Below are 15,550 nucleotides of genomic sequence, written 5' to 3' on the forward strand. Positions count from 1 at the left end.
ACTTTGTTTGACTGCACTAAAGGTTTATTCTTGCATGCATAAGTCAAGGAATATCCTGCATCCAATATTTCTCAGTTAGTAGACCTCAAATCTTTCAATGAACCATTTGGATCATTGATTTGGACCCGCTCTTGTGTTAAACAGGTTTATTACGACATGAGGGTGAGTAAATGATGACAGAATACTAATTCTTGGGTGAACTATCCTTTTAAGCAGGCCAAAGATTTTACACCAGCCCAGAGTACGGAAAAGTGTGCATGAACGAGAGACAAGATCTGAAGGGAGAAATATATAAAGGAGAGGCTGCTGTCTTTGCCAGCGTTCATTTGATCCAGAGCTGCTCTCCAGGGCCCACGGAAACAGAACAAGAGAGCGTTTCAGCCACGTGCCAGAGTGAGAAAGAGAAATTTAGCAGACCTGCTGCACAAACCAGACCGACCCAAATACAGTTGTGCTACTACTACAGACCTTGATTTTCTGTGTTTAAAAGTCCTTCGGTGTGTCTCAATCTGTTGTCTACTTCAGTAGTACAATTCCAAGGGAGTCCTATTGCCAAAAAACTTCCCAGAATGCACTTTAAAAACCATTGGGCATCAGCTGCTCACTACATTTACTTGCTGGATATGTCTTCTTAAATCTGCTTCGATCTTAAAAAAGTGGAAATATAGCTAGACAAAAGCAGTATTCAAATGAGAATTATTTTATAAACTACAATTAGCCTACTAGCAATTATATGCATTTATAGTCTCCCGATCGGTACTCTTGTGATCAGCAGGTGGCATGGATGACCTGGCTTTTGCTCTGAACTTGTTATTTGAAGCTGTAATACCGATCCAGGAACTGTGAGAGATTATGACTGATTATTATTGCTAAATAGACCACACACAGAAAGACGAGTCATCTCACGCGCGCTAATCAATTCAAGATACTTTTAAGAAGTCCTGATCGCACTCGCTCATATTCAGACTTACTGTAGTTCACAACAGAAGAACAGACACATCTGCTTTCTCCTTTCCTCTCCCCCTCCCCACGGACCAACCTCTCACTCGCTTTCTCTCTCTGTAGTGGTTTGAGAAAGTTCCAGACATTCCTGAAAGGATTCCGCTCGGCAGCAGCCAGTCAGCAATGAATTCCAGAATAGCAACACAACGGCTAAAAATAGAGACGAGGAGGCTTTGATGAAAGTAAGAAAGAAAAAAAAGTACTCTGGCGGTACCATGGTACGAAATGGTTTAATGATAATGATAATTCATATAAAAAGAAAAGTAGGCCTACCAAATAAAAAAGTTTTTTATTTTATTTTTTTTTACAAAAAAAGTACCATGATACCATACAAATATTCCAAAAAACATGGTGGTACCATGTATGGATACTGTGGTACTGAAAATAATACCACATTGGCTACTATAGTATGGTAGGCTACTTTAAATAATACCATGTCCAAAAACCATAGTACCACGGTACTTTTTAATACTTTTATGTAAGTATAATACTAAGTGATTAGCATTCACATGATACTCTATGGTACTTTTGAGAATACCACGGTATGGTGTATGCCCAAAAAAAGTAGCACTGTGTTACTTTTTGTTAGTATAATACTGAATGATTATTACATTTATACCAGTGTATTTACATGTTACTTCAAGGTAATTGAACGTATGGTATTTCTTTACAAACATGGCATTACCATGTTACCATGTCAAACATTTCCCTTATAAAAAATACTGTGATGGTATCAGATAGTAATTCTGTGGCACTTTAAAATATACAGTGGTACTTACAAAAAAAGTACCATGATACCATACAAATATTCCAAAAAACATTGGTGGTACCATGTATGGATACTGTGGTACTGAAAATAATACCACATTGGCTACTATAGTATTGTATGGTAGGCTACTTTAAATAATACCATGTCCAAAAACCATAGTACCACGGTACTTTTTAATACTTTTATGTAAGTATAATACTAAGTGATTAGCATTCACATGATACTCTATGGTACTTTTGAGAATACCACGGTATGGTGTATGCCCAAAAAAAGTAGCACTGTGTTACTTTTTGTTAGTATAATACTGAATGATTATTACATTTATACCAGTGTATTTACATGTTACTTCAAGGTAATTGAACGTATGGTATTTCTTTACAAACATGGCATTACCATGTTACCATGTCAAACATTTCCCTTATAAAAAATACTGTGATGGTATCAGATAGTAATTCTGTGGCACTTTAAAATATACAGTGGTACTGAAAGTAATACCATGTTATATGGTATTTAGATTGCACTTCTAAGAATACCATGGTAATACCGTACATGTCCAAAAACATGGTAATACAATGGGGCCGTTTGTTAGTTTCTTGTAACTGCAATGCTGAATGTTTGCCATGTTCAGATACCACGCTTTTTGCATGGTACTCCAAGGTAATTCAATGTATATGTCCACAAAACATAGTATTAGCATGGTATCATGTTAAAAATCTTCAAAACCAAAAGGTACTGTCATGGTACAATGATGGTATCAGATGGTAATACTTATAGTACTTAAATGTAATTATATGGTATTCCGTGTTTCTTCCAAGAACACCAAAATATGGTATTCTTTTAAGTGTATTAAATAATAATGATATTACCATCTGATAGTTTCAACAAACCACAGTAATACAGTATCTTTTTTGTATGTTCCAGCATGTGGCTAACTGGCTGTGATTCAGTTTTTGAGCTCCTGCTGTGTTTTAACCAGTGCTGTAAATGCTCAGTAAGAAGTATCACACCACCAAAATATTTTCAGGAAGACATCTCTATCCCAGGATAAACTCCCATCCATCAACTCAAAAGCTCTTTCCTCTGAAGCTCTGCACCTCCTGGGGCTGTTTTAGCACTTATTGAGTGTTGAGAACTTCTGTGGAATTTAGGGCAGATCTTCTGTGGATGATTGTTAGTTTCTGTGCAAGCCTTAATTTCCTCCTGCCGACCGTTTGCGCTACATCTTTTGATATCCTACTTAAAGCTGCAGGAAACACTCACTGATGCATAAAGAGCTTCATGTGTCTCAGTGGCGGAGGAAGAAAGAGTTTTTGGAACATCTGCCCTCTTTTTAAGAAGGAATGGAAACAGTTTTAAAGCAAACACTTGGAGTTGCAGCTGTGTTTTATTTGAGAGTCAGTGATTCAGTACGAAGACAGAGAGGTTTTAAAAATGGCTGTGCAGATCCAACAAACTGATTCACAAATTTGTGAATCAGTTTGACCAAATGAACAATAAACAAAGAACAGTGTTTTGTTTTAAAGAATAGCTGAGTCTACAACTGTGATGAGATCAAAAAGCATCTCCAAAACCCTATTGGCACTTGTTTAGTGCTGTTTACTTGTGATTAGATCACTTGAGACAAATATTAATACCATATGGTCATAAATATACGTTCTGTAAATAAATACTTGAAGTAGATGAACTTCTCTTTTCTTCTGAAAATGCATCCCCTAGGTTCTCAGATTTTTCCAGTGCAGTTTTCTGTGATTAAAGCTTCTTTTATTCCTCTTTCCATTCCTCTCGCTTTCTCTCATTCAGCCTCCTTCAAATAAACTTTAATGTCTGAATCTGAGAGGGGAAAAGCGTTTATGCCGAGAGCAGTTTGGAAAGGGCTGTGAGTGGAATCTTTAAGATTTTATTTGTGGGAAAGCGCTAAAGAAACTGCTGATGGATTCTACATGCCGTAGATTTAAAGCCGAAGCCGAAAGCGTTTGGCATGTGAAGACTCTAGTTAACCTTCATTCAGGCGGGATTACAAGCGTGGCCTGATTTCAGCCTAGCCCATGATAAACTGGGAAATAGAGAGAGTTAGCCATAGGAAAATAAAATGTGTGACTGATTCGTCCTGTAAAAAGTGTTGGATTCGGTTCTTTAAGATCTCACTAAAGTCTCAGAACACTAAGAACCAGACTGAAGCAGTTTTTCATCTCTTTTCATCCCTTGTTCATCATCCCAGCTAAAAGAATGTTTTAAGAATATTTTGCTAACATTTAATTTAGGTTTATGCCCCAATAAGACAGAAGCAGAAGAGAAGAGAATAGAAAAAGGGATGGGATTCAAGGACACTCAGCTCAAAGCCAGTAGGTCTTTGTGTTCGTGGTGGTCTCTACCTGTCACAGTTGAAGGTTTATGATGCCAGATCTGGCCCTTGTGGTTCACAGTTCTCGTAAACAAATCTGAGGTCACCTCTCTCTCTCTCTCACACACACACACACACACACACACACACACACACACACACACACACTTTATCTATTTTCCATGAGGACAAAACACAAATGCATAATCAAGAAAAAAATCAAGAGTGTTTGCATCTAACATAGTTTAATAAATGGTTATTGTTTAAGCACTGAGCTTGAGTCAGTAATTTTAAATTTTAATAGACAACAGTCTGATAGAATGGAAGCCAATTTTGATGGTTGGAAATACTATAATTTATACAACTGTAAACCCACTTAAACTCTGCAGACCCGGCTATGGGTCCAAAATCACAAAAAATGTTTATGCTTCATTTGCAAAGCCTTCCTTATATGGTATCAGCCCATATATATGGTATCATTTGAAAGCTTAGAGTCTCTTCTTTACAAAGAATACCATAACTTTTGGTTTTATGATACATAAAGCAGTAAAAGGAAGCTTAGAAATATTTTCGTCCCACACACGAATTTCCGCCTAATGATTGCGCAGAATTTTTACGAAATATATCAAGTCATATACCACAAGAAAGCTCTCATTCTCAGGAATTTGACTATGTAATTTATTATGGTATCATTTGAAAGCTTAGAGTCTCTTCTTTACAAAGAATACCATAACTTGGTTTTATGATACATAAAGCAGTAAAAGGAAGCTTAGAAATATTTTCGTCCCACACACGAATTTCCGCCTAATGATTGCGCAGAATTTTTACGAAATATATCAAGTCATATACCACAAGAAAGCTCTCATTCTCAGGAATTTGACTATGTAATTTATTACTCATTATTTATTATTCATTGTGTGACAATCACAGATCGAATGATCTTCAATAGAATCGCAATGTGAAATTTGATACCTCTGAGGAAACATTCAGATGCGTCACATTCCTACTCGCACTATTGCTTCAGTCAGCTGCAAACAGCCAAAAACGATATTACTATATTACTATAATACAATTCTATATTATCTTTTAGATTAGAATCTCTTCTTTCAAACGAGTCCATTTTCACGTTTCTGTGTGCTCGCATTGGTGAGAAATCCACTGTTTTGTCGCAGAAGCACAACAGAGGCACACCAGAGAAAAAAAGATGCTCTTTTGGCAAACACGCGCTCTCCAAATCATAGCAGCTCCGGCCAGCGGCTCTTATGTTCTACAACTCTGGGGTACTCTGGGCTGCTCAGTGAGCTACAATAGGTAAGATTACACGCCACTCAAGCGCGCCGGCCACTCAGAGCCGTGAAATTTGACACCTCTGGGTCAATAGACAGGAGGAGGGGAGAGAGGATCGGGGTCAGCACTGGAGCTGTTTTGCGCTCGGGATTTGTAGTTTTTTGGACTGTTTTGAAGGCGATAATGGCACGCTGAAAGGCTGACGCATCGACGGCACGGATAAAAGCGATATTTGACAGTAAAACCAAACGCTAAAGATGAAGAAGAACGTTCAGCGGCGCTGTGGAGAGGAAAGGACTCGCGTCTGGTGAGCGCATATGAGCGCTTTTGCTCCGCTTTTGATAGAATCATTATCAAAGGAAACTCACAAAGACACTTTTAGCCGCAAAAAAGGGACAATTTTACTCCCTTCAGTTATAATTCAATAACTCCTGTTTAGAAGCTGTTATTTGAAATATTTTTCTGGTACATCTTGGCACCTAGTAGAATCAAACAATATAAGTTGCAGAGAGCTGGAGCAAATAGAACAAAAAAATTCTGAAAAAAAGCGCCTGTTTTTTTAGTGTTTATTGTAATATTTAAAACATATATATTATGTTTTTTTATGAAGAATTACAATCATATTTTGTAGTTCAAAGGGTTTTGTATACAATGACACCATTTTATTTGAATTTCCTCCATTGTATGTGTATTCTTTCAAACGATATGTTCAAACACAGATTCATTCAGAAACCAAACAAATTACTCTGTCTGGTCCGCAAACAACATTTCACAACCAAATGCACGCGAGAAGTGATAAGGAATGTTGTGGTCTATAACTCCTCCCCGAACTTCCCACTGCCCTGTATCTTGCTCTCTCATTGGCTGTAGGTTATCACCGATGTATTTTTCAGTCAGAACTCATTTCACACAGCAGGATTTTGAATCGTCGACAGGTCCAGATTTTTAGCATGGCAAATATTTCATGGGCATCAGCTTAATGCCGAGTTTATACTGCACGATTTTGGCCCGATTTTCACTTACCGACAGGTTTTGCCAAATCGCTGACAAATGCCTGAAATCAGAGGCAAATTGATGCTCGTTCACGCGAGTGACAATCACGCAGTGTGAATTATTAAAGACGTGATCTGAGAGAATCACAGTTGTCGACACCTGTCAAATATTTGGCATGCTAAATATCTGGATACCAGATGACCTACAGCCAATGAGAGAGCAAGATACACAGTAGCCCCTCACTGCAGAACACAAGATCCAGGGGGCGTGGTTGGATCCACATCTAGGGGGTGGAGATTGGTAGGTTTAGGGGTGGAGATGGCTGAGGTTATGGATCAGGGGGTGAAGACAGGTAGGTTTAGGTATATGTAAGGTGGGAGGAGTTGGATCTGGATCCAACCACGCCCCCTGGATCTTGTGTTCTGCAGTGTGTATTCTTTCAAACGATATGTTCAAACACAGATTCATTCAGAAACCAAACAAATGACTCTGTCTGGTCCGCAAACAACATTTCACAACCAAATGCACGCGAGAAGTGATAAGGAATGTTGTGGTCTATAACTCCTCCCCGAACTTCCCACTGCCCTGTATCTTGCTCTCTCATTGGCTGTAGGTTATCACCGATGTATTTTTCAGTCAGAACTCATTTCACACAGCAGGATTTTGAATCGTCGACAGGTCCAGATTTTTAGCATGGCAAATATTTCATGGGCATCAGCTTAATGCCGAGTTTATACTGCACGATTTTGGCCCGATTTTCACTTACCGACAGGTTTTGCCAAATCGCTGACAAATGCCTGAAATCAGAGGCAAATTGATGCTCGTTCACGCGAGTGACAATCACGCAGTGTGAATTATTAAAGACGTGATCTGAGAGAATCACAGTTGTCGACACCTGTCAAATATTTGGCATGCTAAATATCTGGATACCAGATGACCTACAGCCAATGAGAGAGCAAGATACACAGTAGCCCCTCACTGCAGAACACAAGATCCAGGGGGCGTGGTTGGATCCACATCTAGGGGGTGGAGATTGGTAGGTTTAGGGGTGGAGATGGCTGAGGTTATGGATCAGGGGGTGAAGACAGGTAGGTTTAGGTATATGTAAGGTGGGAGGAGTTGGATCTGGATCCAACCACGCCCCCTGGATCTTGTGTTCTGCAGTGGGGACCATCTCAAGGCAGTGGGAAGTTCGGGGAGGAGTTATTATTTTTTCACCTATTCGAAACAAGTGACCAAGTGTCAATTATGAATCACTCATTCATAAAGATGATCACTTGAATGAGCTGGTATTATTGTAATCAGTTGAATGAATAATTTAGTGATTCTATCATTTATCTGAGGAGTGTCTTAATAATAGAATCAATGAACCATTTACTCAAATGATTCATACAACAACATCGATTCATTCAGGAAAGAAAAAAAGCGACTGTCTTTATGAATGAATCATTGAGTCATTCATTCAACTGATTAGTTCAACAATCAGGTGTGCTGTAATGGGGAGAAGCTTAGGACGATTCCAAGGGCCCGGCGAGGGAGAGGGGGCCTGGGACATGTTTTTTTACCCACCCCCCAAGTGGGTAAGTCCCAAGTCAATGATGTTCAGGGGGCTCGGAAACCATACCAGTGCCCCTGTCAACAACACCAATTTATTCAGGAACACCATTACTTGTGTGTAGCTTGAAAATGCAGATACCTGATTATGGTTTGATTTAATTTAGAAACAATAGCAGAGCAAAAAAGAATAAAACAACCAGCAAAATTGTGTGTAAAATGTAAGTTATACATTCTTAACGTTTTTGTTTATGGAACTGTTGTTAACAAGGATTATCTCTCAAGATCATTTCCAAATATCATAGACGGAGTGGGATCGTTTGATCATTTGGGGAACCTAGCAAACTATTTTCCTCCAGTCTGAGCGTGTGAGAACAGCTATTTTGGGAGGGAAAGTGTAAGATACTATCTTCCTTAGCTGTCACGAAGGGAGGAAACCTCCTGATATCAAAGCTAAATTGGCCTGACTAAAATATTCCTTTTTGACGGATGGCCGTCTGGCCCCTTTTCCTCTTAAAAGGGAGGGATTTTACTCTTTACTCTTCTGTAGAACAGCAAATGAAATGTTGCCGGGAAAACAAATGAAGAGATAGTACTTTGAAAAGCAATCTCTCTCTCAGCGGTCTGACCTCCGTGTCGCTTGTGCAGCTGATGAAAGATTCCCTCCTCCTTCCCCTGCTTCCATCGCACGCAACTCGCGGGAAAACCTCAGGGGTGGAGAACAGGGTCGGGACTTGGGAAAACAGATAGAAGAGGGGAGCGAGACAAAAGAGGACGGGAGATGAGGAGTAAGATGTTTTTAAGATAAATATAAACAACAGGTCACCAAACAGTACTGCAATAAAATAAAATTAATGCCTGTTTTCAAACGGCTATCTATTAAATCAGATTGTTATTTTCATATTATGATATTTTGATTAGGCTTTTTTCAGATATATTGTTAAATTAACCAATAATTTTAACAACGTTTGTGTAACCATATACCTATTTTGTTAACTAATCAAAATATAATTACAACAAATCTTTTTTCTGTTACATGGTAAATCATACTTTTTCACAATATTTTACTGTAAAATTAGATGTAATTTTTTGTAAGAATATATGTAATTTTGACTGTTTATGTAAGGCAATTTACAGTTAATTTTAGTTTCAGAGTTACATAACAAATATATACAAATATATATATATACACACACACACACTCACACAATTGGGATATCTATTTATCTATCTATCTATCTATCTATCAGATTCTTATATTTGTATACTATATATATATATATATATATATATATATATATATATATATACATATGGGTCATTCCACGAAATCGGTGCCTTTTGCGTCCCTAAGAAATAATCAAACATAGATTAGAATATAACAACGGATAAATTTACAATTTAAAAACACAACAATACTATGTATTCTTTCATCAATATTACATCAAAAAAAGTCGACTAAATATTATTTTAAATAACTTAAATAGCATTTATGCTGATAAGGGTAAGGTTTTTGGCCTGTCCCTCAGTAGAATTTTATTTTTTTAGCAGGACTTTTAATTTGCAAAGTGACATAAAAATCACATTTGCATATTGTTTTAAACATAGTCTCATTGTTAAGCAATGTTTTTGGCATAAAGTATGCATTTTTTCTATAAAATATAAATAATTTTATTGGTGTCCCCTGATTTCATGTCAGCCCTGTTACCCTCATCAAAAACCCTTGTAAAATAATGTACATTTAAGTGTTTCATCTCTCAATCAGGATTCCTACACTTAAAACACAAGCATGTTACTCTCTCACTTCTATAATGTTTTTTTTTATTATTATTTATGAAGCTTGACTGGGGGGGGGTCACTGCAGTGTCAATACTGTTACCATATTTAAAATGTACATTTAAACAATTATCTATTACATTGAATATAATCAATATCTACAAGTAAAATCCTTTCAATGTGTACAACATGTGCTTTTGTGAACTCGACTTCTAGCTATAAATTAGCAAATTAGTTTGAAATCATCAAACCTGTTACTGTCAGCCCTGTTACTTTTCAGGGTAAAAGGTTTTGACCTGTGGGTAACAGGGATGACATAGATTAGGTGTCACCCTGTTTTAAAAGGTTGTCTGTGTAAAATTCAAACATTTTAAAGGTCACCGTGCATGTATTATTGAGCTAATGCCTCATCTCATTCAGTGGCATATGAGCATCAGTTACATTTTTAGTTATTGTTGATATTGTTACTATTATTGTTGTTAATGACCGAGATAGGATGATCAGTCTCAATAAAAATCATTTTGTCCATAACTCATTGTCAATAATGCATCCATGTAAATTCAATTACAAACAAGACCTTCACCCCAGTCCTGCAATGTTCAAGAAAGTCATGATCTGATCATCTTCCTTGCCTAATAATTAAACCAGATCAGTATATTTGAAGTTCTGTGAGGGGACACAGACAAACAAATGGACGCATTATCTAATTACAATACTGTTAAAAAATTAGATCTCTTAGAAATGTAATGTGCTTAATCAACAATTAACTAATTTTAACTGAAAATCTGATTGTTTACTATTGTCATACAATTATGCCAAGTAAGCGCAAAACAATATATTGCAATTTAAAATGGTAAAACTTTACAGTATCATGTAAACAAATATGTGCAGTGTGCTGAAGAATGTGCGTCCTATCATCCCTGTTACTCTGGTCAGTCCTGTGACTATGACGTCAATCCTGTTGCTGTCATTAAATTCATAAAAATTGTAAAACTTATATTTGATGCAGCCTTCCAAGTTTTTCCATTGTAACTTGAACTATGTTTTATTTTGTAAAAACCCTTTTTTAATATCTCTCTTTTAAAAATATATATTTTTCTTAATTGACATGTGGTCACCCTCCAAAATCAGGATGTTCTTTGTCATCTGAATGACAAATATAAAAATATTTCTTTAAAAATCCATATTTTGAAACAATCCAAGTGAAAAGAGGGACTAAAATGCTGCTCATATATGTGAAAACTATCACATAGTTCTAATTAAACTATAGTATCTAGTAACACCTGTGCCAGTAACAGGGTTGATAAAAATACCAAAACATGACGTATCTCAATAGTCATAAAATAATAAATGACATAGTTTGAGATGGCAATACAATTTCTTGTCATTTTAAGGTGTCTTCTTTTCATGGATATTTAAAAACAAAATTGATTAAACTTATTTTATTTTTTAATTTTTCCAAGTGGAAAAGGCACCTATTTCGTGGAATGACCCATACATATAGTAATATTGTATATTGTGTATATTATTTAATAAAAAAAATAACAAATCATAGGCCTGCGGGACATATTTATGGCTAGTACATTTTCTCAATCGATTGAAAAGTTATTTCTGAACTCTGTTTATTTTTATCCAGCTGAAGGTTCAAATGCTGTCTCTCCACAGAATGAAGGCGTGGATCTCCGCCAGCTCTGCTTCTCAGTTGATTTATGCTGGTCTCTATCAAAACATGAGTGCTGAGAGCTTTTGGGCTTGTCTTCGCGAGCACCTGCAGGCTGCTTTCTGCCTCTTTAAATCTTTGAGCAGCTAAATGTTTAAGCATTTTAGTCATGAAAACATCAAAGCTGGTAATGAAGGGCTTCTCGCTCTCCAAACAGCCATCAGTTGCATTGTAATCACAATCCTGCAAGTGTGCTGAGCGGCAGAGATTAACACACTGCCTCACATTCCTTACAGCTGACTTCACCTCAAACTTTACCTTACAAAACACAAGCTGCACAGCTCTGTGGCTCTCTTTCAGTGTTCTGTTCTAAAACCTAGTAAGTGGCCTATGTGGACAGCATTTTTAGGCATCATAGGTGCACACCAGATGTGAAATGTATTCCAAACAGTAGTCTGCCTTATACCTTGTCTTGACTCAAATCTAAAGAAGGCTTACATGTATCCTTCGTGAGTAAGACAAGACCAGAATGCATTGAATTGGATGTTGGCATCCAAGATGTCAGCGTTCGAGTAGCGTGCGGTTTTAGAGTATTGAGGTGTTACCATAGCAATGGGTTAATGGCCAACCCTTCAAGTTATTCAGAACCAATAGTTTGATGTCTATCGTAATGACAGTACGATACCAACACTACGCAACTATGCAAGGCGTTTTATTTGAATCTAACTTTCTAACCATAGATAGATTTGGCACTTGTGCACTTAAACTTTGTTTTATTTTTTTTTTTTGTGGCCTTTAACCACCTTTAGTCCCTTGCAAATCTGGGCCTGCATCTACAATTTTTGGGGGGGCGGTGTATTCACTTTGAAAAAAATAATGGCACCTGTTTCTGGATATTGATTGAGCTAAACTACTAGTGTAGATATGTAGTAATATTCAGATGCAATGAATAAAACGGGAAAAACACAAACACGAAACTTGTAAATAAAATAATTTTATTCTACCATTCAATAACATATAGCCTATTTTATAAAATAGTAAAATAGCCTACAGGAAGCGCTGTAGTTTAGCTGTATATTATAGCTCCTAAAATATGAAAAGTACAACACACAAATAATATTGTAAGTTATTTTCGTTTCTGAACAAAGAAAGTAGTAATTGATGTCATAATGTTTGTTTTAATTGTCACATAGCACGCATAAGTTAAAAAAAATCACAGACATTTGCAATCAAGACTGTGAAAAAAAGAATGCCAGAATGAAGCTACAAGTGCTATAAGAATACTAATGTAAATTGATTAACTGACAGTAGGAATTCTTAACCGATTAACTGCCTACACTGTAAAAAATAAGTGACATTTTAACTGTAACATTTTTTTAACAGTAAGTTCCCGTACTATATACAGGGAAAAACTGTAAAATATCTAACCAGACATTTCATGTAATTTTACAGTAAAATGCTGTTAATTTTACAGTTTTTAGATGTAAAAATAACAAATCAATGTATAATTTACAGTCAAAACCAAAACCATGTTACCATGATGGTGTTTAGTGTTTGCATGAATGACTCAGTATATACTTCTGCTTGTGGCGAAGCTAGCTTTGATTCTTCTGGCTTTCTCTTTTACCACCTGCATTATTATGGTGGTTGTCAGTATGTTAAAGGTACAAAACAGATTTTAATAGCAGTGTGCATTGTTGAATTTACTGGTTTACATTCAAATTTTCTTGTTTGTAAATTACAGTTTTATACTGTAAATGTAAATGGCCATAAATGTGTTTACAGTTTTTCTGTATTTTTTACAAAATCATTCTGGCAACCACAGCTGCCAAAATTATTTTTTGTAAAAACTACAGAATTTTTTTTACAGTGTACTTTCATTCGCTGCATATTTAAAAAAACACACTAAATATAAATGTTATGTTTTTGAGAGGAAAAATAAAACAGATAAATCATAAGTTGCATTTTATTACATTTGGAAATAATATTCCCGGCAGGCCTACATACTGTAAAGCGTAATTTGATAATGTGCCAACACAGGCCACAACAAATCCTTTAGTTAACCTTATACAGAATGTATTCCAATGAATAAATATAATATAATTGCACTATATAATATAGGCATAGCTATAAACAAGCCAAAACAAATTAATTTAAACTAGAACTGAAAATATTATGTATTATGTATTAAGTATGATGTATTAATGCATATATAGTGTTCGCATGGGGCAACGACGCAATCAAACAGCTAAAACATAGGCCTATACTCCGTCATTTTTGGTCATACAGTAAAGGCATAAAAGCAAAGTGGCAAAGTGTTAGCAGTTTTAAGATTCAAAAATTTTCGCAAAGATTATTCGAATTCTTTAAAACAAACACTGTTCCATTCTCATTTCACTTTGGAACCTGAACGAAAAAAATATGTTTGCCAATAACGAACAGAAATGAAAACATTTAGCTTTTAATCCATGTATTTGACAGCCCACACCCACCCACTCCCCATGTCAGTGGGAGATCTTCCTAGGTCAGTAGCCTGCCTCACAGCTGGCACCAGAGGGGGCACAGTGAACGAGGTGGCTGGGCCGTGCCGCGCCCCCTGAGGCCCCCCTTTGTCACCGACGCTGGGCATGACTCACACTCTCTAGAAGATAAATGGAGAATTTATCAGAAATCAAATTTCACTTTCACTCTTTATTTAATATAATATTAATTACTTACTGTATATGAAATATTTTAGTTTATTGTATTATCATTTTGAAACTATATTGGCATTTAGCTTGTGGTCATCTCACCACAAAAGTGTGATTTAAACTTTTATGAAGTTTCTGTCTCTCACGCAAGGATTTTTTTTTTTTGCTTGCACTCCATAGTTATATCTCATCGCCTCCAGTGCTGTTCAGTGGGTGTTGGTAGTTTCACTTTTTTTTCTTTTTTTTTTTAGTGAAAGTGAACAAAAAAGAAACCTGACCTTTGTTTTTTAAGTTCTTGATCTTTTCTATGTTAAAAAAAAGAACAATAATAATTCTAATAATTGTAGTTTTCAATTTTGATAATTTTGTTTTAAATTTGACTCTTGGTACAGTGTTTTGAAATCAGAAATTCCATAATCATTTCCCCCAAAGTGTCAGAAGTGTCTGTTCTGCAACTCAGTAAATCGCAGTTCTTCTTTATGATAGATAAATAATTAGTGTAGTGAACATACACATTTAAATTTGACCAGTGATATTAAACTTTCATTCTGAATAATTATTTAAGCATGGAAGCTGATTTATTTTGCTCAGTTTGACTTTTACTGAGACAAAAAAGAGAAATTATATTATTATTATTATTATTATTCAGAATGATCAGTTTATTTTAATGTGATTAATACAGAAGATTGAGCTTTTATGTACATAATATATGGATGTAAAAAGTCAGTCTGAATTTTGATTTATATTCAGGTCATAAAAAGCACACAGTTCTTGTAAATAAGAGTAATTCTTACAGAAAGGATTAGATAAGAAAGTGAGTCATTTAAAATGAATGTGTAAAATATCTCCGCCTCCTATAGAAAATATAAATTCCATAGCATGTTGAAGCTGTAAGGTCCGCGCACCTGGCCCAACGAAGGTATCCAGTGGCGGATGAAGGTCTCTTGCGTGTTCGGTCTTTTCAGCGCGCAGAGTTATTCAATTTAGGTTTAACTCAATCTGACTCCATTTTAGTATCTGAATTCTAATTTAGGTTGAAAGGCACATTGGTTGTTTGTCGGTCTCTGATTATTCTTACATTCGATTATTCTAATTAACTCTTTACTTTGTATTTTTTTCTCGTTCATTAGGAATCTATGTCGCTTAGGATGCCTCACGGCGGCCGCTATGCGTGGGCTCCACGATCACAAAACTCGCCAGTTTGATCCTTATTCAGAGGTTTATGGCTAATACTATTTACTTTAAATAGTAGGTTTGTTTAGCCCCCTACAATTACCCATGTAATGCTCAAACAATAATCAGCGGTTCTTCTAGACCCTTAGTCTAGACCCCAATAGTTATTATAACTACGTACAACTTAATTAAAGCTGAAATCATACACATGGTTAACGTAACTGAGTACAACTTAAACTAAGGTCAAGCGGTTAGTCAGAAATTTAGAATCTCACCTGATGCGCCCATGCTTCATCTCCTGAGAT

The sequence above is a fragment of the Sinocyclocheilus grahami genome, unplaced genomic scaffold (assembly GCF_001515645.1).
Source record: "Sinocyclocheilus grahami isolate Dianchi unplaced genomic scaffold, SAMN03320097.WGS_v1.1 scaffold707.1, whole genome shotgun sequence".
Lineage (NCBI taxonomy): Eukaryota > Metazoa > Chordata > Actinopteri > Cypriniformes > Cyprinidae > Sinocyclocheilus > Sinocyclocheilus grahami.